This window comes from Lissotriton vulgaris, chromosome 1_1, assembly GCF_964263255.1.
Source record: "Lissotriton vulgaris chromosome 1_1, aLisVul1.2, whole genome shotgun sequence".
Taxonomy (NCBI): Eukaryota; Metazoa; Chordata; class Amphibia; order Caudata; family Salamandridae; genus Lissotriton; species Lissotriton vulgaris.
The window spans coordinates 1494307811-1494332727 of NC_141685.1; positions in this window are offsets into that span (position 1 = coordinate 1494307811).

Here is a 24917-nt window from a genome sequence, read left to right on the forward strand (position 1 = left end):
TAACACTTACTTCAAGTAAATAAAGTATATTTCAAATGTAAAACATATATATGGATTCCCCTCTGAAGCAGCTTAGCAGTGTATCACACACGTTGTAAGTACCTGTGCTGTTGAAGAAATTAAGAAAAATATTTTTGGGTTGATTGACAAATGTCTTCTACAGCATAAGTAAATACAGAGACCTTGATACATTTATAATGAACTTCTGTATCGAGCAAAAACATTTACACATTTGACTCTTGAATATCTCTATTTATTTGAACTTTGTTTTACCATTGTGAAATTGTTTAACAAAACACGCTGGCTTTCACTGTAGCCAGAAACTGGTACAACATCACAGTAAATATTACATACTCTGATTCATATATAAATTGTACATCAAATATTCAAAGGTACTTCACAATATTACACCCTGATGCATTCCTACACTTGCCTAATGAGTTATGATTTGGGCCTAATTTTGAGTTTTCCAGATGGGATACTCCAACATATGTGTGATGGAACATTCCATCTGCAAAAGTCCCTCTGTGTGTCCCCTTTTTTCTGTCATTGATCTCTCACCTGAACATAAAGGACATTGAACAATGGGTTCAGGTATGTGTTACTCTGTCATCAAGGTGTACACATTCCTGTCTGTGTTTCTACAAGAATTGTGTGCCTATCACAATTATTGTCCAAAACAGACTGGCTTACGAACGCATTAAGGAGTAAGACGAAATGCAAATCTGTCACTTTTTACATGTATGAAACATTAATTTGGATTCCCAACACATTTGGGATATGTTTTGTATCCAAAACGTAAGTACAAGAACAGAAACCTCTCACTGCAATCTAATTAAACTTAGGTAATGTATCCTACATCAATTCAAATAATGCCATTATCCCACACACAGAAAATATAGAAAAAACGTTGTCTTTTTTATTTACATACTTTTCTGATAAGTTAGAACATTGTAACACAATCACATGACCATGAAACTCATTTTTTATAAATGTTCTATATACACATATTTATACTATATACATAAAAGCCCCCAAAAAGCAGAACAATCACACATAGCAATCCAGTCAACCCACTCATACACCTCATACGGACCGACAGACTCACTAAACTTTCAACCCGAACACAAGAAAAAATAAACAATATAAAGATAATGAAAACATATATGATATAAACACAAACAAAAAAACAAAGGAAGCGCCAAAAGCAACAAGGTGAGCCGTAATCATTCTCCTATGTTCGAACCCGAGGTCGCGCTTAAATGGGTGTACTGACACTTAGGGGCCGATTAGGATGGCGGACGGAAATGGGTACTGTCCGCCATGGTGGGGGAAATTTTACTCCCGGCTGCGCCGCGGAGATACCGCGTTTGGGATTAGGATATTCATGTGACGAAACTCCGACCGCGGCGGACGGTTCACAACCAACACCGTCCGCGGCGGTCGGAACACAACCAAGTCCGTCCGCGGCGGACGGAGTTCAATGAACAACCACTGCCGCGGACGGAAATGACCGCGGAAAATAAAACATGTACCGCCATACCTGAGAATACTCCGTGGCCGCAATTAGGATAAATCCGCCCGTACCACGGAACGCACAGCCATCCACGTCCGCGGCGGAAACAATGCCACGAGAACCACAGCATCACCGCGGAAGGCCAACAGGCACAACATCCCTAGCGCCGAACAAATGTCAGAAACTGCACCGCAAGTCCTAAGCAAACATACGAACATTGACAAGCCCCCCCCCAACACCAATCACAAGCCACCATGACAAGTCCCAATCATCCAATAATGCACACACGTCAACACGCCCACCTACCACCTGACTCGCAACAACCATTGAGACACGACTACAAAATGACACCCACACACAACCACAATCCTTTGCACCACAGCATTGCTGCCAGCAAGAGGGCAAATCGAGAAACTGCTAACTCACATAAAATCACATAGAAGACACCCACCCACCACCCTACCACACCCACCACACAAACACCCACCACACAAATCCGACACATCACACACCACACACCTGCACCTCCCAACTCACACAACTCACACACTGAGCACCACACACCATGGCACCCAAAAAAAATCCTAAATTCTCAGAGACAGAGTTGAGGGTAATGGTAGACGAAATAATCCGTGTCGAGCCCCACATCTTCGGGGCCCAAGTCCAGCAGACGAGCGTGGCGCAAAAGAACCACATGTGGGACAGGATCGTCACTCGGGTGAATGCGTCGGGGACTGTGCCGAGGACGAAGCATGACATTCAGAGGCGGTGGCATGACCTGAAGACCAGGGTCAAGGGCATCCGAGCGAAAAACGTCACTAGAGCCAATCATACTGGCGGTGGCACACCCCCGGAGCCATTACCCTACACAGATTGGGAGGAGAAGGTGCTGGGGATACTGCACCGAGAGAGCCTAGACGGACTTGACGAAGGAGAAGAGACTGGTGAGTACAAACCAACACCACGATCAGCACGACATGGTCAGGCTCACACAACTGAGAAGAAACATCCCCTACGCCCCAAACCATGCACGTTCGACACCAACTCACTAACATGTCCATGGCTCCCAACAGGCCCCCATGTTCACGGGGAGGGTGGTGGTGGTGGTGGTGGAGGGTGGGGTGTGTGAGAGGCCCAAACTACAACTCCCAACAGGCCCCCATGTTCACGGGGAGGGTGGTGGTGGTGGTGGTGGAGGGTGGGGTGTGTGAGAGGCCCAAACTACAACTCCCAACAGGCCCCCATGTTCACGGGGAGGGTGGTGGTGGTGGTGGTGGTGGTGGAGGGTGGGGTGTGTGAGAGGCCCAAACTACAACTCCCAACAGGCCCCCATGTTCACGGGGAGGGTGGTGGTGGTGGTGGTGGTGGTGGAGGGTGGGGTGTGTGAGAGGCCCAAACTACAACTCCCAACAGGCCCCCCATGTTCACGGGGAGGGTGGTGGTGGTGGTGGTGGAGGGTGGGGTGTGTGAGAGGCCCAAACTACAACTCCCAACAGGCCCCCCATGTTCACGGGGAGGGTGGTGGTGGTGGTGGTGGAGGGTGGGGTGTGTGAGAGGCCCAAACTACAACTCCCAACAGGCCCCCATGTTCACGGGGAGGGTGGTGGTGGTGGTGGTGGTGGTGGAGGGTGGGGTGTGTTCGACAGGAAACCGAAATGGCTACAAATCCATATACCCATGTAATGTCCAAATTACTGACCAGCTCGATCTTGTCCCTCAGGTGATCGTCAACTGACTGCGGAAACCAGTACCCGGCCGCCAGCCTCGCCTCTCACATCTACAGGACTCTCTGGTGACGAGGACACAGTCAGCTCCGGGGCGGAGGATGGAGCGGGACCAAGCACGCAGCCAGGGCCATCTGGCTCACAGGGACTCCCTGGACAGACCAACGTCGCATGTGTGACTCCAGCGGCACCTGTCTCTGTGATCTGCACAGTCCCCACCACCACCAGTACCACCAGTACCACCAGTACCACCAGTACCACCACTACCACCAGCACCACGACTCCTGCCGCTGCCACCCAGCAGAACCCACCGCGCAACGCTGGTCCAACGGCCCCACACACAAGCAGGGTGAGTGGGCCACAAACACAGGCAACGGGACAACATCCAATCAGGCGAGCCACACACCGCCGTGCAGAGGAGGAACAGCTACCCCAGCCAGTGGCACAGTCCCTACAAGCTCTTGCCAGGTGCCAGGCGTCATACGACCGGTCCCAGGCAAACGCTGATCGTGCACACCAGGACTCAGTGGACAACACCAACACCCAGCGCCAAATCGCTGGCATCCTTGGCCAGATGTTGCTGATCATGGGGCAGCAGGCAACGATGTGGAGTGAATGGGTTGACCGGAACAACCCCCCCCCCTCCACCAAGTGTGGTAGCGCCACCGTCACCTCCGCCTCCCCCGCCACCTCCGCCTCCCCCGCCACCTCCGCCTCCGCCGCCACCTCCGCCTCCGCCTCCACCGCCGCCACCACCGCCTGAGCCCCTGGCGACGGATGTGGCCCATCAACAACCTGCCCTCCCAGCTGACTCTGTTCCAGGTCAGAGACGGAGGGGCCGTCCGAGTAAGAAAGAGGCTGAGAGCAGTGTTGGAGCGCCAGGCACACGCTCCAAGAGGGGACGACCATTACAATGTCACTGCCTGTGCCAGACATTCACCCAGCTAAGTAGCCTGTCCCACAGACAATCATTCCCACTGGTCTGCTGGTCTACCCTGACACCCCCCAATGTGGCGTCAGCACGGACATTTCATCAGCCAATACCTTCAACTCCAACTCCCTCCACCCCACTGACTTGTAAATATTCACCAGCACAGAAGCACAACCTGTAAATAAATAGCATTAATTCACACAATGATGTTTTGCCTCCATGTTTATTCACATGATTGCCATCAGATACAGACGTAAACAGGTACAGGGATCATAGTCGTACATGATCATGGCGCTGCGGGAGTGACCTAGAGAAAACCAGAGACAGCAAACACACGTCAGTAAAGAGATTCACACACATCACAACACAATGCACAGCTACATTACACAAACGACAACCATCACACAAGCATGGGATGAGAGCACACACATCATGGACACTTCCATGTCCAAAGACATGAAGACACACATGTGCAACCATCACAAACAACACCCAGCTGATTAACCCCATACCCACACAACACCAGCAAACATACATGAGGCATTGTCAACCGCCACTACAGGTAGATACTCACATTCAAGGGAAGTAGCGATCTATGAGCTGGCGCCTCTGGTCCACACCTTCCTCCTCACCACTATCCTCATCAGTGGACATGGGTGGGATGGGAGGCCGAGGCACTCCTTCGTCTTCAGGGTCCAACAGCAGTTCAATGCCATTGCGTACTGCAATGTTGTGGAGCATGCAGCAGGCTATCACGATCTTGCATACTTTTCCTGGTGTGTAAGGCAGGGCCCCTCCGGTCTTATCGAGGCACCGAAACCTGGACTTTAGCAGTCCAAAGGTACGTTCGATGACTCTCCGTGTCCTTCCATGTGCCTCATTGTACCGCATGTCACCCGCCGTCCTCGGATTACGTAGGGGACTGAGGAGCCAGGGCCGGTTTGGGTAAGCCGAGTCGCCTATGTAGGGGGATGACAGAGACAAACATCTGAAATATATATGGTGGGTACCCCATGCAACACAGAGATCACAAGAGTACCCACTGCACACTCACCAACAAGCCACGCTTGACCGGGTCGCAGATTTGCCATGAGTCGTGGGACATTGCTGCTCCGCATGATGTGGGCGTCATGTGCGGATCCAGGAAATCTGGCACACACATGGGAGATGATGTTGTTCGCCAGGCACACCACCTGCACGTTCAGCGAATGAAAGTGTTTGCGATTCCTGAACACTTGTTTGCGTGCCCGTGGTGGAATCAGAGCGATGTGTGTGCCATCAATTGAGCCCACAACGTGAGGCATGTGGCCCAGTGCATAGAAAGCAGCTTTGACAGCTGGCAACTCTTCCGGCCGTGGAAAATGTATGTACTCATCCTTGTAGAGCATCATAGCTGTCAACACATCCCGAAGAACCGTGCTAAACATGGCCTGCGACATCCCCCCGGAAACTGCAACAGTGAACTGAAAAGTGCCAGTAGCGAAGAAATGTAGTACCGCCATGACCTTTGCAGTGGGTGTAATCGACCCAGGATACGTTCTACGTGGCTGCAGATGAGGAGACAATAGTGCCACAAGGTCCATCAACCGACGTCGATCCAGCCTGAATTTCCGAATGATGTCCTCGTCTACCATATCCTCCAGCACAGTGTATGGCCGAAGCACATTTGGAGCCCTCCTGTGTGGGACAGAGATGTAACTTTGGTCAACTTACAAACGACGCATACGTGTAGAACTCCATCACATGTGTACCTTACTGACAAAACTTCTGTCATCACCCTAATGTTTCGTAGACACATCACAGACACTCATGCTACTGCATGCACACAAACGATAAGTGTACACACGCCATGTCATCAAGCACAAATGCCACCACCAATAATGATGTGCATACGGAAATGACATGCATGGTGACACAACGTACAAAACACATACACGGAATGCATGTGTACCACCACCACTGTAGTCACCTCGACACAACAAGAAACTGACAACAGATGCATTAATTGGCCACACAGCCGTGATGTACTGTGTAGTTGTGAAGATGTAACAACGTCTGTAGGGTCACACCCGACGTCAACAAGTAGAAATGCACATCTTTTGCCCATAATGTGCCGACCGATTGCCATTGTATGGACACACATGCTATATTGTATGACATATGACCTTTCCCAATCACGCTCACATCCCTCATGACACAACTGCACACAACACATCACGGTGCAGCGTCTGACAAGATCACATAATTGGCGCCGCCATGGCGGTGCTCAACTTCCGCTACTTCCCAAAGGCCATATGCGGCCAGCGTCCCTCTCCCCATTGGCTGCATGTGCATGGACCGTCACGGGCAGACATCGGCGACCGCACGTGCAAGCCTCAGGCACGGATGCTTCCGTTGCAACAATGTACTATCACTGGCGCCTCCATGGCGGTGCACGTACTCAGCGGGGGAGGTGCAGGCCCATACACCCTGTAGATGTAGTCAATGGACATGCCATTTCATGACCCCCCTTACAGTCACCTTGCATCATCCACCGTACACCGGCCGGAGCGGCCGGGCCTAGGACGACCGCCGTGCCCGGCCATGTTGAACCGCCGTGCCCGGCCATGTTGAACCGCCGTGCCCGGCCATGTTGAACCGCCGTGCCCGGCCATGTTGAACCGCCGTGCCCGGCCATGTTGAACCGCCGTGCCCGGCCATGAACAACCGCCGTGCCCGGCCATGTTGAACCGCCGTGCCCGGCCATGTTGAACCGCCGTGCACGGCCATGAACAACCGCCGTGCCCGGCCATGAACAACCGCCGTGCCCGGCCATGAACAACCGCCGTGCCCGGCCATGTTGAACCGCCGTGCACGGCCATGAACAACCGCCGTGCCCGGCCATGAACAACCGCCGTGCCCGGCCATGAACAACCGCCGTGCCCGGCCATGAACAACCGCCGTGCCCGGCCATGGCGCTTGTGTTCATGGCCGGGCACGGCGGTCGTCCTAGGCCCGGCCGCTCCGGCCGGTGTACGGTGGATGATGCAAGGTGACTGTAAGGGGGGTCATGAAATGGCATGTCCATTGACTACATCTACAGGGTGTATGGGCCTGCACCTCCCCCGCTGAGTACGTGCACCGCCATGGAGGCGCCAGTGATAGTACATTGTTGCAACGGAAGCATCCGTGCCTGAGGCTTGCACGTGCGGTCGCCGATGTCTGCCCGTGACGGTCCATGCACATGCAGCCAATGGGGAGAGGGACGCTGGCCGCATATGGCCAATCGCAAGTAGCGGAAGGTGTGTACCGCAACTATGGGCCAGTCATTGGCCCATTTCACGATCACGCTTCCAGGGCTGACCAATTGCTGGCGACGTATGCCACTGACACGTGCAGAGGGCCCTATATATGTGTGTTGGCCAAAACGACGCTACCTACCCTGGGGACCAGTGCTGCCTGTGACCATCACCTCGACCTACTGCTGCTGCTGAGCTGACCACCGACTGCTGCCTGTGACCATCACCTCGACCTACTGCTGCTGCTGAGCTGACCACCGACTGCTGCCTGTGACCATCACCTCGACCTACTGCTGCTGCTGAGCTGACCACCGACTGCTGCTCTAGTGCCATACTCCGTGATCTTGCCATGTCGAGAGGCAATGAGATCCGGTCTCGACCCTTCACCGCCGCGGAGCTTGATGTCCTCGTGGACGGTGTACTCCGCAACTATGGACGCCTCTACGGCGCACCAGGACGGGTGGTAAGTGCAGTGTGGGACATGTTGGTGTGCATGAGGGGGCTAAATGATCTTGCCAATTTCTATCTTAGCTGTGTAGTGTGGGCTACACATATGTTCCCGATTGTGCATGGCTGCTGACAGTTACGTCTTGCCCCTATGTGTGTCACAGGCCACCTGTCCACTGACTAAAACCCTTTTCTCTTTCATCATGGTAGGTCAAGCTGCACCTTCGCAAGGACCTGTGGAGGGGCATAGCACGGGAAGTACGGGCATTGGGGGTGTGCAACAGACGACATACACACTGCCACAAACGCTGGGACGACATTTCCAGGCTGAGCAAGAATGTAGCTGAAGTAACACTGGGCCTGATTCCAAGGACGCCCCGTCTGGCCCGACGCTCCATGACCCCTCTCATGCACCGTATAATTGCAGTGACGCATCCTGAACTGGCCGAACGTCTGAGTGCCGATCAACAGCAAACTAGCGGTGAGCATACTGTCTGTGTAGGAAACTTGTGAGTGCTATGCATGTATTGGTGCCCAGACACACTATTGAGTTCCGTGTTGCGTACGTATGCCTGTGCTGCCATTTTGGTCCCATTGGGTGGTACTCATTTGACAGCCAGGTCCGCCATGTTGACACGCCACTTGCTTAGTACTTGAGTGTTAATGCACATCCCCTAGTGGTCCATGGCCCCATTCCAGGAAATGTGAGGATGACTGGTAGGGGTGGGCCATGTGCAGGATGTTGGCTCCTAAACCTTTGTCTGCTATGTAATTTGGCTATCCTGTTCCATCTGTACGTCAGTCTGCCCATGACTCACACATCTTTTCTGTGCATTTCAGCTTTGACAGAGGACACTCTGCCACAGACGGTGGAGAGTAGCCGAGGAAATGAGTCCGGCTCAGACATCGCACACACGCAGACTGACACGGAGGAGGCCAGCGCCGGAGAGGGGGACAGGACCGTCCCTGAGGACTCGCATGTGGAGACACCATCGTCCTCCTCGTCGGACACTCTTGGTGAGCCTGCACTGTTGTCACAGACTGGGAGTGGGCACTCATCACCTTCTGTCGGAAGACAGCACACAGGGCCCACACTTCCACCAACTGCACCATGTACTGTTCGTGGCCGGAGGAGTAGGGGGAGCAGAGTGGCGTTCGGTGCAGGCACCGCTGCCCCTGCCACGGTGAGCCAAAATGCACTGTGTGCTGAGGCAGTTGATCTGCTGCGACAGCTGTGTGTGGGGCAGACCAATATGACAAATGCATTCCAGGAGCATGATAGGAAGTTGGGGCAGGTGGTGGCATTCATGGAAGGGATGCATGGCGATCTTTCAGGTCTACGCAGGACAGTGCAGTCATTGGCAAGCAGTGTGTCGTCTGCAATAGTTCAGTCGAATGAACAGGGTCCTACTTCTGTTTCCCCATCTACACCGCTGGATGTCTCAGGGGGTAGTGATTATTGTGTGCAAGACTCAAATAAAGGTTATTGCACTAGAAGCAGCGTCAGACAGCACGTCAGGGCACGCAGGGCACAGACCACATCCCCTAGATCACCTACATCTGTTCACGTACACGACGTCAGATGCACTGGAGTACACACACAGGATCCACAAGTGTTGTTGGAGGACATGCCTTCAGGAGCTACACAGGCATTCAACACAAAAGGTACTCCCAAGGCATGGGATACTCACATGTCCATGGACTGTTCCTTGGACAAGGCCAGTCAGAAGACTAAGGCACCTACTAAGTGCAGGGAGACTCCCAAGAGCAGGCCCACAGCAGAGGTAAGGGACACTCCCAAGGACAGTGAGAAGACTAAGGCACCTACTAAGAGCAGGGAGACTCCCAAGAGCAGGCCCACAGCGGTCGATAGGAACACTCCCAAGGACAGTGAGAAGACTAAGGCACCTACTAAGTGCAGGGAGACTCCCAAGAGCAGGCCCACAGCAGAGGTAAGGGACACTCCCAAGGACAGTGAGAAGACTAAGGCACCTACTAAGAGCAGGGAGACTCCCAAGAGCAGGCCCACAGCGGTCGATAGGAAAACTCCCAAGGACAGTGAGAAGACTAAGGCACCTACTAAGTGCAGGGAGACTCCCAAGAGCAGGCCCACAGCAGAGGTAAGGGACACTCCCAAGGGCATGGACACACACAGAGAGCAGGTGTCTACTGGAGACAGGTGCACCACAGACGACAAGTCTGCTGGCAGGAACAGGGCGGCGAGCAGGGCACAGGCTACATCCAGAGACAACACTCCACCTAAGGATAAGGCACCTCCTACGGACAAGGCATCTAGCATGGACATTGGCGCAATCAAGGACAGGCATACTCCACCCCTGGCTGCACTGAGGCTGATGTTTACTACTGGACGCCAAACTAATGTCTCCGCGGCGGAGTCCCCCCATACCTCCACTCCCATCCAGGCCAGTCAGAAGCAGAGGTGGGTGTCCCCTGTTGTAGCATCCCCCATTACACATCATTCCGAGTCCAGGCGGCAGGCACAGAGCAAACGACAAGCAGGCTCCAGCACGTCCCCAGAAACCAGGTCCCCGGCAGCAGTTGCTCCACCTATGCTGGGTGGTGATTCTTTGGAGTCCCCGCCACTTGGCAGTCCAGTCCTGTCCAGGGTGCACTCACACCTCCATAAGAAACGCAGACACACACCATTGACACCTGCCACACCCGATTTGGCTCTAGATGACCTATCACCAGCTCCCAGGGCCACCCTGCCTCCTGGCCCATACAGCCCTGTGGCTCATCATTTCAGTTGTCCCAGTGGCGCTGGTGCAGTTGACTCTCATGTATCAGATGGTGGCACAGTGTCAGTTGTGCCCTCTCCTGTTGCACGTCCTGGCAGTGTATCTGGGTCTATGGCTCACGTGTCAGTTAGGAGATCTGTGGCTGTGTTGCACACTCCTGTTTCTGGTGCTGCCAGTGTGTCTGGGTCAGTGGCTCACGTGTCAGTGACTACATCTGTGGCTGTGTCTCACACTCCTGTTGCTGGTGCTGCCAGTGTGTCTGGGTCCGTGGCCCATGTGTGTGTGACTCGGGCTGTGGCTGTGGCTCACACTCCTGTTGCTGGTGCTGCCAGTGTGTCTGGGTCCGTGGCCCATGTGTGTGTGACTCGGGCTGTGGCTCACACTCCTGTTGCTGGTGCTGCCAGTGTGTCTGGGTCCGTGGCCCATGTGTGTGTGACTCGGGCTGTGACTGTGTCTCACACTCCTGTTGCTGGTGCTGCCAGTGTGTCCGAGGCAGGTGGTTCACGCAGTCCCCCTGAGTCTGTGATGTGAGGTGCTGTACACTTCACTGAAATGTTACTTCACATGGTGTGTCCATTGGGAACTGCGTGGCACTCTTGTGGTTCCTGTGACGGGTTGGTAGGGACACGTAGTTGTGCAGCCTCTGATGTACCTGCTGTGTACTGCACTGTGCCCTGTTGATGCTCTGATACTGCATACTGCCCTCTCGTTACCTGCTATGATGTACCTGCTGTGTACTGCACTGTGCCCTGTTGATGCTCTGATACTGCATACTGCCCTCTCGTTACCTGCTATGATGTACCTGCTGTGTACTGCACTGTGCCCTGTTGATGCTCTGATACTGCATACTGCCCTCTCGTTACCTGCTATGATGTGCCTGCTGTGTACTGCACTGTGCCCTGTTGATGCTCTGATACTGCATACTGCCCTCTCGTTACCTGCTATGATGTACCTGCTGTGTACTGCACTGTGCCCTGTTGATGCTCTGATACTGCATACTGCCCTCTCGTTACCTGCTATGATGTACCTGCTGTGTACTGCACTGTGCCCTGTTGATGCTCTGATACTGCATACTGCCCTCCCGTTACCTGCTATGATGTGCCTGCTCTGGTGCCCACTTTGCCCATGCTCACGCATACACTGTGATTGAACCCCTATTTTGTGAAATAAAGGTGGTCTATCAAATCTCGTGGTTTTTCGTTGTCATTCCTGCTTGCGTACTACAATTGTGTATTCGTATTTGCTTCTCATCAGTGGTTACGGTGACATGACACTCCCCCTCCCTACGTCACGTCCCTTGCTGGTATTCACCTCCAGACAGCCAATGGTTTGTGCCTTACCTGCGTCGTCCATAGTAGGCCATGACTAGGACGTGGTGGATCGCGAAGAGCATCGGGAAGGCGTGTAGCGCAGGGTCCATGGTGGTGGTCAGCTTGCGGTGGGTATCTCGGCTATGTCACCTGTGTTCGCTGTGGGGATTCCGACGTGTTCAGACAGGTTGTTTTTCCGCTGCGGTTTTATGTGTGTTTTCCGCCATCTTGATTGGGGGGACGGTCTTCGTCGTCAGTACGTACGGCGGTGCGTCCGGATCTGTTACGTCCGCCGCGTGGTCGTGTGTAGTTGGCCGGCGGAGCGTGCTTTTCCGTCGCGGACGGAAATTTGACAAGTTTTCCTATCCTGATATGGCGGACGGAGTATCCGCGGCAGGCGGACACGGAAAAGGCTTTTTCCACCTACTCACGGGCCGCGGTGGCTCTTCCGTCCGCCATCCTAATCGACCCCATAGTTTGTAATTCATTTTAGCTGGACACATTGGGGTCGATTAGGATGGTGGACGGAAGAGCCACCGCGGCCCGTGAGTAGGTGGAAAAAGCCTTTTCCGTGTCCGCCTGCCGCGGATACTCCGTCCGCCATATCAGGATAGGAAAACTTGTCAAATTTCCGTCCGCGACGGAAAAGCACGCTCCGCCGGCCAACTACACACGACCACGCGGCGGACGTAACAGATCCGGACGCACCGCCGTACGTACTGACGACGAAGACCGTCCCCCCAATCAAGATGGCGGAAAACACACATAAAACCGCAGCGGAAAAACAACCTGTCTGAACACGTCGGAATCCCCACAGCGAACACAGGTGACATAGCCGAGATACCCACCGCAAGCTGACCACCACCATGGACCCTGCGCTACACGCCTTCCCGATGCTCTTCGCGATCCACCACGTCCTAGTCATGGCCTACTATGGACGACGCAGGTAAGGCACAAACCATTGGCTGTCTGGAGGTGAATACCAGCAAGGGACGTGACGTAGGGAGGGGGAGTGTCATGTCACCGTAACCACTGATGAGAAGCAAATACGAATACACAATTGTAGTACGCAAGCAGGAATGACAACGAAAAACCACGAGATTTGATAGACCACCTTTATTTCACAAAATAGGGGTTCAATCACAGTGTATGCGTGAGCATGGGCAAAGTGGGCACCAGAGCAGGCACATCATAGCAGGTAACGGGAGGGCAGTATGCAGTATCAGAGCATCAACAGGGCACAGTGCAGTACACAGCAGGTACATCATAGCAGGTAACGAGAGGGCAGTATGCAGTATCAGAGCATCAACAGGGCACAGTGCAGTACACAGCAGGTACATCATAGCAGGTAACGAGAGGGCAGTATGCAGTATCAGAGCATCAACAGGGCACAGTGCAGTACACAGCAGGCACATCATAGCAGGTAACGAGAGGGCAGTATGCAGTATCAGAGCATCAACAGGGCACAGTGCAGTACACAGCAGGTACATCATAGCAGGTAACGAGAGGGCAGTATGCAGTATCAGAGCATCAACAGGGCACAGTGCAGTACACAGCAGGTACATCATAGCAGGTAACGAGAGGGCAGTATGCAGTATCAGAGCATCAACAGGGCATTGCAAAGAACAGGTCCATCAGAGGCAGCACATGAGAGGGGCCAAGTGCATGAACAGTCCATTGCACAGAACAGGTCCATCAGAGGCAGCACATGAGAGGGGCACAGAGAATCAACAGTCCATTGCACAGAACAGGTCCATCAGAGGCAGCACATGAGAGGGGCAGTATGCAGTATCAGAGCATCAACAGGGCACAGTGCAGTACACAGCAGGTACATCATAGCAGGTCACGAGAGGGCAGTATGCAGTATCAGAGCATCAACAGGGCACAGTGCAGTACACAGCAGGTACATCATAGCAGGTAACGAGAGGGCACTATGCAGTATCAGAGCATCAACAGGGCATTGCAAAGAACAGGTCCATCAGAGGCAGCACATGAGAGGGGCCAAGTGCATGAACAGTCCATTGCACAGAACAGGTCCATCAGAGGAGGCACATGGGAGGGGCAGTATGCAGTATCAGAGCATCAACAGGGCACAGTGCAGTACACAGCAGGTACATCATAGCAGGTAACGAGAGGGCAGTATGCAGTATCAGAGCATCAACAGGGCACAGTGCAGTACACAGCAGGTACATCATAGCAGGTAACGAGAGGGCAGTATACAGTATCAGAGCATCAACAGGGCACAGTGCAGTACACAGCAGGTACATCAGAGGCTGCACAACTACGTGTCCCTACCAACCCGTCACAGGAACCACAAGAGTGCCACGCAGTTCCCAATGGACACACCATGTGAAGTAACATTTCAGTGAAGTGTACAGCACCTCACATCACAGACTCAGGGGGACTGCGTGAACCACCTGCCTCGGACACACTGGCAGCACCAGCAACAGGAGTGTGAGACACAGTCACAGCCCGAGTCACACACACATGGGCCACGGACCCAGACACACTGGCAGCACCAGCAACAGGAGTGTGAGCCACAGCCCGAGTCACACACACATGGGCCACGGACCCAGACACACTGGCAGCACCAGCAACAGGAGTGTGAGCCACAGCCACAGCCCGAGTCACACACACATGGGCCACGGACCCAGACACACTGGCAGCACCAGCAACAGGAGTGTGAGACACAGCCACAGATGTAGTCACTGACACGTGAGCCACTGACCCAGACACACTGGCAGCACCAGAAACAGGAGTGTGCAACACAGCCACAGATCTCCTAACTGACACGTGAGCCATAGACCCAGATACACTGCCAGGACGTGCAACAGGAGAGGGCACAACTGACACTGTGCCACCATCTGATACATGAGAGTCAACTGCACCAGCGCCACTGGGACAACTGAAATGATGAGCCACAGGGCTGTATGGGCCAGGAGGCAGGGTGGCCCTGGGAGCTGGTGATAGGTCATCTAGAGCCAAATCGGGTGTGGCAGGTGTCAATGGTGTGTGTCTGCGTTTCTTATGGAGGTGTGAGTGCACCCTGGACAGGACTGGACTGCCAAGTGGCGGGGACTCCAAAGAATCACCACCCAGCATAGGTGGAGCAACTGCTGCCGGGGACCTGGTTTCTGGGGACGTGCTGGAGCCTGCTTGTCGTTTGCTCTGTGCCTGCCGCCTGGACTCGGAATGATGTGTAATGGGGGATGCTACAACAGGGGACACCCACCTCTGCTTCTGACTGGCCTGGATGGGAGTGGAGGTATGGGGGGACTCCGCCGCGGAGACATTAGTTTGGCGTCCAGTAGTAAACATCAGCCTCAGTGCAGCCAGGGGTGGAGTATGCCTGTCCTTGATTGCGCCAATGTCCATGCTAGATGCCTTGTCCGTAGGAGGTGCCTTATCCTTAGGTGGAGTGTTGTCTCTGGATGTAGCCTGTGCCCTGCTCGCCGCCCTGTTCCTGCCAGCAGACTTGTCGTCTGTGGTGCACCTGTCTCCAGTAGACACCTGCTCTCTGTGTGTGTCCATGCCCTTGGGAGTGTCCCTTACCTCTGCTGTGGGCCTGCTCTTGGGAGTCTCCCTGCACTTAGTAGGTGCCTTAGTCTTCTCACTGTCCTTGGGAGTTTTCCTATCGACCGCTGTGGGCCTGCTCTTGGGAGTCTCCCTGCTCTTAGTAGGTGCCTTAGTCTTCTCACTGTCCTTGGGAGTGTCCCTTACCTCTGCTGTGGGCCTGCTCTTGGGAGTCTCCCTGCACTTAGTAGGTGCCTTAGTCTTCTCACTGTCCTTGGGAGTGTTCCTATCGACCGCTGTGGGCCTGCTCTTGGGAGTCTCCCTGCTCTTAGTAGGTGCCTTAGTCTTCTCACTGTCCTTGGGAGTGTCCCTTACCTCTGCTGTGGGCCTGCTCTTGGGAGTCTCCCTGCACTTAGTAGGTGCCTTAGTCTTCTGACTGGCCTTGTCCAAGGAACAGTCCATGGACATGTGAGTATCCCATGCCTTGGGAGTACCTTTTGTGTTGAATGCCTGTGTAGCTCCTGAAGGCATGTCCTCCAACAACACTTGTGGATCCTGTGTGTGTACTCCAGTGCATCTGACGTCGTGTACGTGAACAGATGTAGGTGATCTAGGGGATGTGGTCTGTGCCCTGCGTGCCCTGACGTGCTGTCTGACGCTGCTTCTAGTGCAATAACCTTTATTTGAGTCTTGCACACAATAATCACTACCCCCTGAGACATCCAGCGGTGTAGATGGGGAAACAGAAGTAGGACCCTGTTCATTCGACTGAACTATTGCAGACGACACACTGCTTGCCAATGACTGCACTGTCCTGCGTAGACCTGAAAGATCGCCATGCATCCCTTCCATGAATGCCACCACCTGCCCCAACTTCCTATCATGCTCCTGGAATGCATTCGTCATATTGGTCTGCCCCACACACAGCTGTCGCAGCAGATCAACTGCCTCAGCACACAGTGCATTTTGGCTCACCGTGGCAGGGGCAGCGGTGCCTGCACCGAACGCCACTCTGCTCCCCCTACTCCTCCGGCCACGAACAGTACATGGTGCAGTTGGTGGAAGTGTGGGCCCTGTGTGCTGTCTTCCGACAGAAGGTGATGAGTGCCCACTCCCAGTCTGTGACAACAGTGCAGGCTCACCAAGAGTGTCCGACGAGGAGGACGATGGTGTCTCCACATGCGAGTCCTCAGGGACGGTCCTGTCCCCCTCTCCGGCGCTGGCCTCCTCCGTGTCAGTCTGCGTGTGTGCGATGTCTGAGCCGGACTCATTTCCTCGGCTACTCTCCACCGTCTGTGGCAGAGTGTCCTCTGTCAAAGCTGAAATGCACAGAAAAGATGTGTGAGTCATGGGCAGACTGACGTACAGATGGAACAGGATAGCCAAATTACATAGCAGACAAAGGTTTAGGAGCCAACATCCTGCACATGGCCCACCCCTACCAGTCATCCTCACATTTCCTGGAATGGGGCCATGGACCACTAGGGGATGTGCATTAACACTCAAGTACTAAGCAAGTGGCGTGTCAACATGGCGGACCTGGCTGTCAAATGAGTACCACCCAATGGGACCAAAATGGCAGCACAGGCATACGTACGCAACACGGAACTCAATAGTGTGTCTGGGCACCAATACATGCATAGCACTCACAAGTTTCCTACACAGACAGTATGCTCACCGCTAGTTTGCTGTTGATCGGCACTCAGACGTTCGGCCAGTTCAGGATGCGTCACTGCAATTATACGGTGCATGAGAGGGGTCATGGAGCGTCGGGCCAGACGGGGCGTCCTTGGAATCAGGCCCAGTGTTACTTCAGCTACATTCTTGCTCAGCCTGGAAATGTCGTCCCAGCGTTTGTGGCAGTGTGTATGTCGTCTGTTGCACACCCCCAATGCCCGTACTTCCCGTGCTATGCCCCTCCACAGGTCCTTGCGAAGGTGCAGCTTGACCTACCATGATGAAAGAGAAAAGGGTTTTAGTCAGTGGACAGGTGGCCTGTGACACACATAGGGGCAAGACGTAACTGTCAGCAGCCATGCACAATCGGGAACATATGTGTAGCCCACACTACACAGCTAAGATAGAAATTGGCAAGATCATTTAGCCCCCTCATGCACACCAACATGTCCCACACTGCACTTACCACCCGTCCTGGTGCGCCGTAGAGGCGTCCATAGTTGCGGAGTACACCGTCCACGAGGACATCAAGCTCCGCGGCGGTGAAGGGTCGAGACCGGATCTCATTGCCTCTCGACATGGCAAGATCACGGAGTATGGCACTAGAGCAGCAGTCGGTGGTCAGCTCAGCAGCAGCAGTAGGTCGAGGTGATGGTCACAGGCAGCAGTCGGTGGTCAGCTCAGCAGCAGCAGTAGGTCGAGGTGATGGTCACAGGCAGCAGTCGGTGGTCAGCTCAGCAGCAGCAGTAGGTCGAGGTGATGGTCACAGGCAGCACTGGTCCCCAGGGTAGGTAGCGTAGTTTTGGCCAACACACATATATAGGGCCCTCTGCACGTGTCAGTGGCATACGTCGCCAGCAATTGGTCAGCCCTGGAAGCGTGATCGTGAAATGGGCCAATGACTGGCCCATAGTTGCGGTACACACCTTCCGCTACTTGCGATTGGCCATATGCGGCCAGCGTCCCTCTCCCCATTGGCTGCATGTGCATGGACCGTCACGGGCAGACATCGGCGACCGCACGTGCAAGCCTCAGGCACGGATGCTTCCGTTGCAACAATGTACTATCACTGGCGCCTCCATGGCGGTGCACGTACTCAGCGGGGGAGGTGCAGGCCCATACACCCTGTAGATGTAGTCAATGGACATGCCATTTCATGACCCCCCTTACAGTCACCTTGCATCATCCACCGTACACCGGCCGGAGCGGCCGGGCCTAGGACGACCGCCGTGCCCGGCCATGAACACAAGCGCCATGGCCGGGCACGGCGGTTGTTCATGGCCGGGCACGGCGGTTGTTCATGGCCGGGCACGGCGGTTGTTCATGGCCGGGCACGGCGGTTGTTCATGGCCGGGCACGGCGGTTGTTCATGGCCGTGCACGGCGGTTCAACATGGCCGGGCACGGCGGTTCAACATGGCCGGGCACGGCGGTTGTTCATGGCCGGGCACGGCGGTTGTTCATGGCCGGGCACGGCGGTTGTTCATGGCTGTGCACGGCGGTTCAACATGGCCGGGCACGGCGGTTCAACATGGCCGGGCACGGCGGTTGTTCATGGCCGGGCACGGCGGTTCAACATGGCCGGGCACGGCGGTTCAACATGGCCGGGCACGGCGGTTCAACATGGCCGGGCACGGCGGTTCAACATGGCCGGGCACGGCGGTCGTCCTAGGCCCGGCCGCTCCGGCCGGTGTACGGTGGATGATGCAAGGTGACTGTAAGGGGGGTCATGAAATGGCATGTCCATTGACTACATCTACAGGGTGTATGGGCCTGCACCTCCCCCGCTGAGTACGTGCACCGCCATGGAGGCGCCAGTGATAGTACATTGTTGCAACGGAAGCATCCGTGCCTGAGGCTTGCACGTGCGGTCGCCGATGTCTGCCCGTGACGGTCCATGCACATGCAGCCAATGGGGAGAGGGACGCTGGCCGCATATGGCCTTTGGGAAGTAGCGGAAGTTGAGCACCGCCATGGCGGCGCCAATTATGTGATCTTGTCAGACGCTGCACCGTGATGTGTTGTGTGCAGTTGTGTCATGAGGGATGTGAGCGTGATTGGGAAAGGTCATATGTCATACAATATAGCATGTGTGTCCATACAATGGCAATCGGTCGGCACATTATGGGCAAAAGATGTGCATTTCTACTTGTTGACGTCGGGTGTGACCCTACAGACGTTGTTACATCTTCACAACTACACAGTACATCACGGCTGTGTGGCCAATTAATGCATCTGTTGTCAGTTTCTTGTTGTGTCGAGGTGACTACAGTGGTGGTGGTACACATGCATTCCGTGTATGTGTTTTGTACGTTGTGTCACCATGCATGTCATTTCCGTATGCACATCATTATTGGTGGTGGCATTTGTGCTTGATGACATGGCGTGTGTACACTTATCGTTTGTGTGCATGCAGTAGCATGAGTGTCTGTGATGTGTCTACGAAACATTAGGGTGATGACAGAAGTTTTGTCAGTAAGGTACACATGTGATGGAGTTCTACACGTATGCGTCGTTTGTAAGTTGACCAAAGTTACATCTCTGTCCCACACAGGAGGGCTCCAAATGTGCTTCGGCCATACACTGTGCTGGAGGATATGGTAGACGAGGACATCATTCGGAAATTCAGGCTGGATTGACGTCGGTTGATGGACCTTGTGGCACTATTGTCTCCTCATCTGCAGCCACGTAGAACGTATCCTGGGTCGATTACACCCACTGCAAAGGTCATGGCGGTACTACATTTCTTCGCTACTGGCACTTTTCAGTTCACTGTTGCAGTTTCCGGGGGGATGTCGCAGGCCATGTTTAGCACGGTTCTTCGGGATGTGTTGACAGCTATGATGCTCTACAAGGATGAGTACATACATTTTCCACGGCCGGAAGAGTTGCCAGCTGTCAAAGCTGCTTTCTATGCACTGGGCCACATGCCTCACGTTGTGGGCTCAATTGATGGCACACACATCGCTCTGATTCCACCACGGGCACGCGAACAAGTGTTCAGGAATTGCAAACACTTTCATTCGCTGAACGTGCAGGTGGTGTGCCTGGCGAACAACATCATCTCCCATGTGTGTGCCAGATTTCCTGGATCCGCACATGACGCCCACATCATGCGGAGCAGCAATGTCCCACGACTCATGGCAAATCTGCGACCCGGTCAAGCGTGGCTTGTTGGTGAGTGTGCAGTGGGTACTCTTGTGATCTCTGTGTTGCATGGGGTACCCACCATATATATTTCAGATGTTTGTCTCTGTCATCCCCCTACATAGGCGACTCGGCTTACCCAAACCGGCCCTGGCTCCTCAGTCCCCTACGTAATCCGAGGACGGCGGGTGACATGCGGTACAATGAGGCACATGGAAGGACACGGAGAGTCATCGAACGTACCTTTGGACTGCTAAAGTCCAGGTTTCGGTGCCTCGATAAGACCGGAGGGGCCCTGCCTTACACACCAGGAAAAGTATGCAAGATCGTGATAGCCTGCTGCATGCTCCACAACATTGCAGTACGCAATGGCATTGAACTGCTGTTGGACCCTGAAGACGAAGGAGTGCCTCGGCCTCCCATCCCACCCATGTCCACTGATGAGGATAGTGGTGAGGAGGAAGGTGTGGACCAGAGGCGCCAGCTCATAGATCGCTACTTCCCTTGAATGTGAGTATCTACCTGTAGTGGCGGTTGACAATGCCTCATGTATGTTTGCTGGTGTTGTGTGGGTATGGGGTTAATCAGCTGGGTGTTGTTTGTGATGGTTGCACATGTGTGTCTTCATGTCTTTGGACATGGAAGTGTCCATGATGTGTGTGCTCTCATCCCATGCTTGTGTGATGGTTGTCGTTTGTGTAATGTAGCTGTGCATTGTGTTGTGATGTGTGTGAATCTCTTTACTGACGTGTGTTTGCTGTCTCTGGTTTTCTCTAGGTCACTCCCGCAGCGCCATGATCATGTACGACTATGATCCCTGTACCTGTTTACGTCTGTATCTGATGGCAATCATGTGAATAAACATGGAGGCAAAACATCATTGTGTGAATTAATGCTATTTATTTACAGGTTGTGCTTCTGTGCTGGTGAATATTTACAAGTCAGTGGGGTGGAGGGAGTTGGAGTTGAAGGTATTGGCTGATGAAATGTCCGTGCTGACGCCACATTGGGGGGTGTCAGGGTAGACCAGCAGACCAGTGGGAATGATTGTCTGTGGGACAGGCTACTTAGCTGGGTGAATGTCTGGCACAGGCAGTGACATTGTCATGGTCGTCCCCTCTTGGAGCGTGTGCCTGGCGCTCCAACACTGCTCTCAGCCTCTTTCTTACTCGGACGGCCCCTCCGTCTCTGACCTGGAACAGAGTCAGCTGGGAGGGCAGGTTGTTGATGGGCCACATCCGTCGCCAGGGGCTCAGGTGGTGGTGGCGGCGGTGGAGGCGGAGGCGGAGGTGGCGGCGGAGGCGGAGGTGGCGGGGGAGGCGGAGGTGGCGGGGGAGGCGGAGGTGACGGTGGCGCTACCACACTTGGTGGAGGGGGGGGGGTTGTTCCGGTCAACCCATTCACTCCACATCGTTGCCTGCTGCCCCATGATCAGCAACATCTGGCCAAGGATGCCAGCGATTTGGCGGTGGGTGTTGGTGTTGTCCACTGAGTCCTGGTGTGCACGATCAGCGTTTGCCTGGGACCGGTCGTATGACGCCTGGCACCTGGCAAGAGCTTGTAGGGACTGTGCCACTGGCTGGGGTAGCTGTTCCTCCTCTGCACGGCGGTGTGTGGCTCGCCTGATTGGATGTTGTCCCGTTGCCTGTGTTTGTGGCCCACTCACCCTGCTTGTGTGTGGGGCCGTTGGACCAGCGTTGCGCGGTGGGTTCTGCTGGGTGGCAGTGGCAGGAGTCGTGGTGCTGGTGGTAGTGGTGGTACTGGTGGTACTGGTGGTACTGGTGGTACTGGTGGTGGTGGGGACTGTGCAGATCACAGAGACAGGTGCCGCTGGAGTCACACATGCGACGTTGGTCTGTCCAGGGAGTCCCTGTGAGCCAGTTGGCCCTGGCTGCGTGCTTGGTCCCGCTCCATCCTCCGCCCCGGAGCTGACTGTGTCCTCGTCACCAGAGAGTCCTGTAGATGTGAGAGGCGAGGCTGGCGGCCGGGTACTGGTTTCCGCAGTCAGTTGACGATCACCTGAGGGACAAGATCGAGCTGGTCAGTAATTTGGACATTACATGGGTATATGGATTTGTAGCCATTTCGGTTTCCTGTCGAACACACCCCACCCTCCACCACCACCACCACCACCACCACCCTCCCCGTGAACATGGGGGCCTGTTGGGAGTTGTAGTTTGGGCCTCTCACACACCCCACCCTCCCCGTGAACATGGGGGGCCTGTTGGGAGTTGTAGTTTGGGCCTCTCACACACCCCACCCTCCACCACCACCACCACCACCCTCCCCGTGAACATGGGGGGCCTGTTGGGAGTTGTAGTTTGGGCCTCTCACACACCCCACCCTCCACCACCACCACCACCACCACCACCCTCCCCGTGAACATGGGGGCCTGTTGGGAGTTGTAGTTTGGGCCTCTCACACACCCCACCCTCCACCACCACCACCACCACCACCACCCTCCCCGTGAACATGGGGGCCTGTTGGGAGTTGTAGTTTGGGCCTCTCACACACCCCACCCTCCACCACCACCACCACCACCCTCCCCGTGAACATGGGGGCCTGTTGGGAGTTGTAGTTTGGGCCTCTCACACACCCCACCCTCCACCACCACCACCACCACCCTCCCCGTGAACATGGGGGCCTGTTGGGAGCCATGGACATGTTAGTGAGTTGGTGTCGAACGTGCATGGTTTGGGGCGTAGGGGATGTTTCTTCTCAGTTGTGTGAGCCTGACCATGTCGTGCTGATCGTGGTGTTGGTTTGTACTCACCAGTCTCTTCTCCTTCGTCAAGTCCGTCTAGGCTCTCTCGGTGCAGTATCCCCAGCACCTTCTCCTCCCAATCTGTGTAGGGTAATGGCTCCGGGGGTGTGCCACCGCCAGTATGATTGGCTCTAGTGACGTTTTTCGCTCGGATGCCCTTGACCCTGGTCTTCAGGTCATGCCACCGCCTCTGAATGTCATGCTTCGTCCTCGGCACAGTCCCCGACGCATTCACCCGAGTGACGATCCTGTCCCACATGTGGTTCTTTTGCGCCACGCTCGTCTGCTGGACTTGGGCCCCGAAGATGTGGGGCTCGACACGGATTATTTCGTCTACCATTACCCTCAACTCTGTCTCTGAGAATTTAGGATTTTTTTTGGGTGCCATGGTGTGTGGTGCTCAGTGTGTGAGTTGTGTGAGTTGGGAGGTGCAGGTGTGTGGTGTGTGATGTGTCGGATTTGTGTGGTGGGTGTTTGTGTGGTGGGTGTGGTAGGGTGGTGGGTGGGTGTCTTCTATGTGATTTTATGTGAGTTAGCAGTTTCTCGATTTGCCCTCTTGCTGGCAGCAATGCTGTGGTGCAAAGGATTGTGGTTGTGTGTGGGTGTCATTTTGTAGTCGTGTCTCAATGGTTGTTGCGAGTCAGGTGGTAGGTGGGCGTGTTGACGTGTGTGCATTATTGGATGATTGGGACTTGTCATGGTGGCTTGTGATTGGTGTTGGGGGGGGGGGCTTGTCAATGTTCGTATGTTTGCTTAGGACTTGCGGTGCAGTTTCTGACATTTGTTCGGCGCTAGGGATGTTGTGCCTGTTGGCCTTCCGCGGTGATGCTGTGGTTCTCGTGGCATTGTTTCCGCCGCGGACGTGGATGGCTGTGCGTTCCGTGGTACGGGCGGATTTATCCTAATTGCGGCCACGGAGTATTCTCAGGTATGGCGGTACATGTTTTATTTTCCGCGGTCATTTCCGTCCGCGGCAGTGGTTGTTCATTGAACTCCGTCCGCCGCGGACGGACTTGGTTGTGTTCCGACCGCCGCGGACGGTGTTGGTTGTGAACCGTCCGCCGCGGTCGGAGTTTCGTCACATGAATATCCTAATCCCAAACGCGGTATCTCCGCGGCGCAGCCGGGAGTAAAATTTCCCCCACCATGGCGGACAGTACCCATTTCCGTCCGCCATCCTAATCGGCCCCATTGACCGCGGCGGCAAACTCACTAATGGAGATGCGCCGCAACACAGAAGAGTGACGGAACTCTGGCACACACAAGTAAGCACCCGCTCGAGTTAGAGCAAAAATGTTGGTATATTTAAACGAAGTTCGACACGAAAATAAAACCACCTTATTCTTTCAAACAGAAGGGGTGCCAAATTCAGACCGTTCTTTAACGTAGAACTGGGTTGCAGCATGAGTCATTGCTCCAACTATCCCAAGTAAGTTTCAAACATTAATAATTGAAGTGATCTAGAAATGCCCATCCGTTAAGAAAATAGAGACAATCCCATGTCTCTTCTTATTAATACAGGCACAAAAATATTCTCATCCAGAATATATACGACAACGCAGCGCTGGAACAGTAAGGTAATCTCATTTTCTAGAAGGCGCTACCTTAGTCGAAACCAAACAGGAGAAGGCACTAAAAAGTGTTTATTTTTAATTTATCAGGTACCCAGGTTGCCCTGAGGAAAAACCCGAACAATTGGACCGGGTTTGGAAACGCGTCGGCATTTCCAAGTGATTCGTCTTTTCATTTTCACCAATGGCATAAAATAAAAGGGTGTCCTAGGTTGTTGGACATAATTGATTCAAAAATAAGCCTATGGTGAAATTCAGTCCCAAAACATATAAAGAAATAA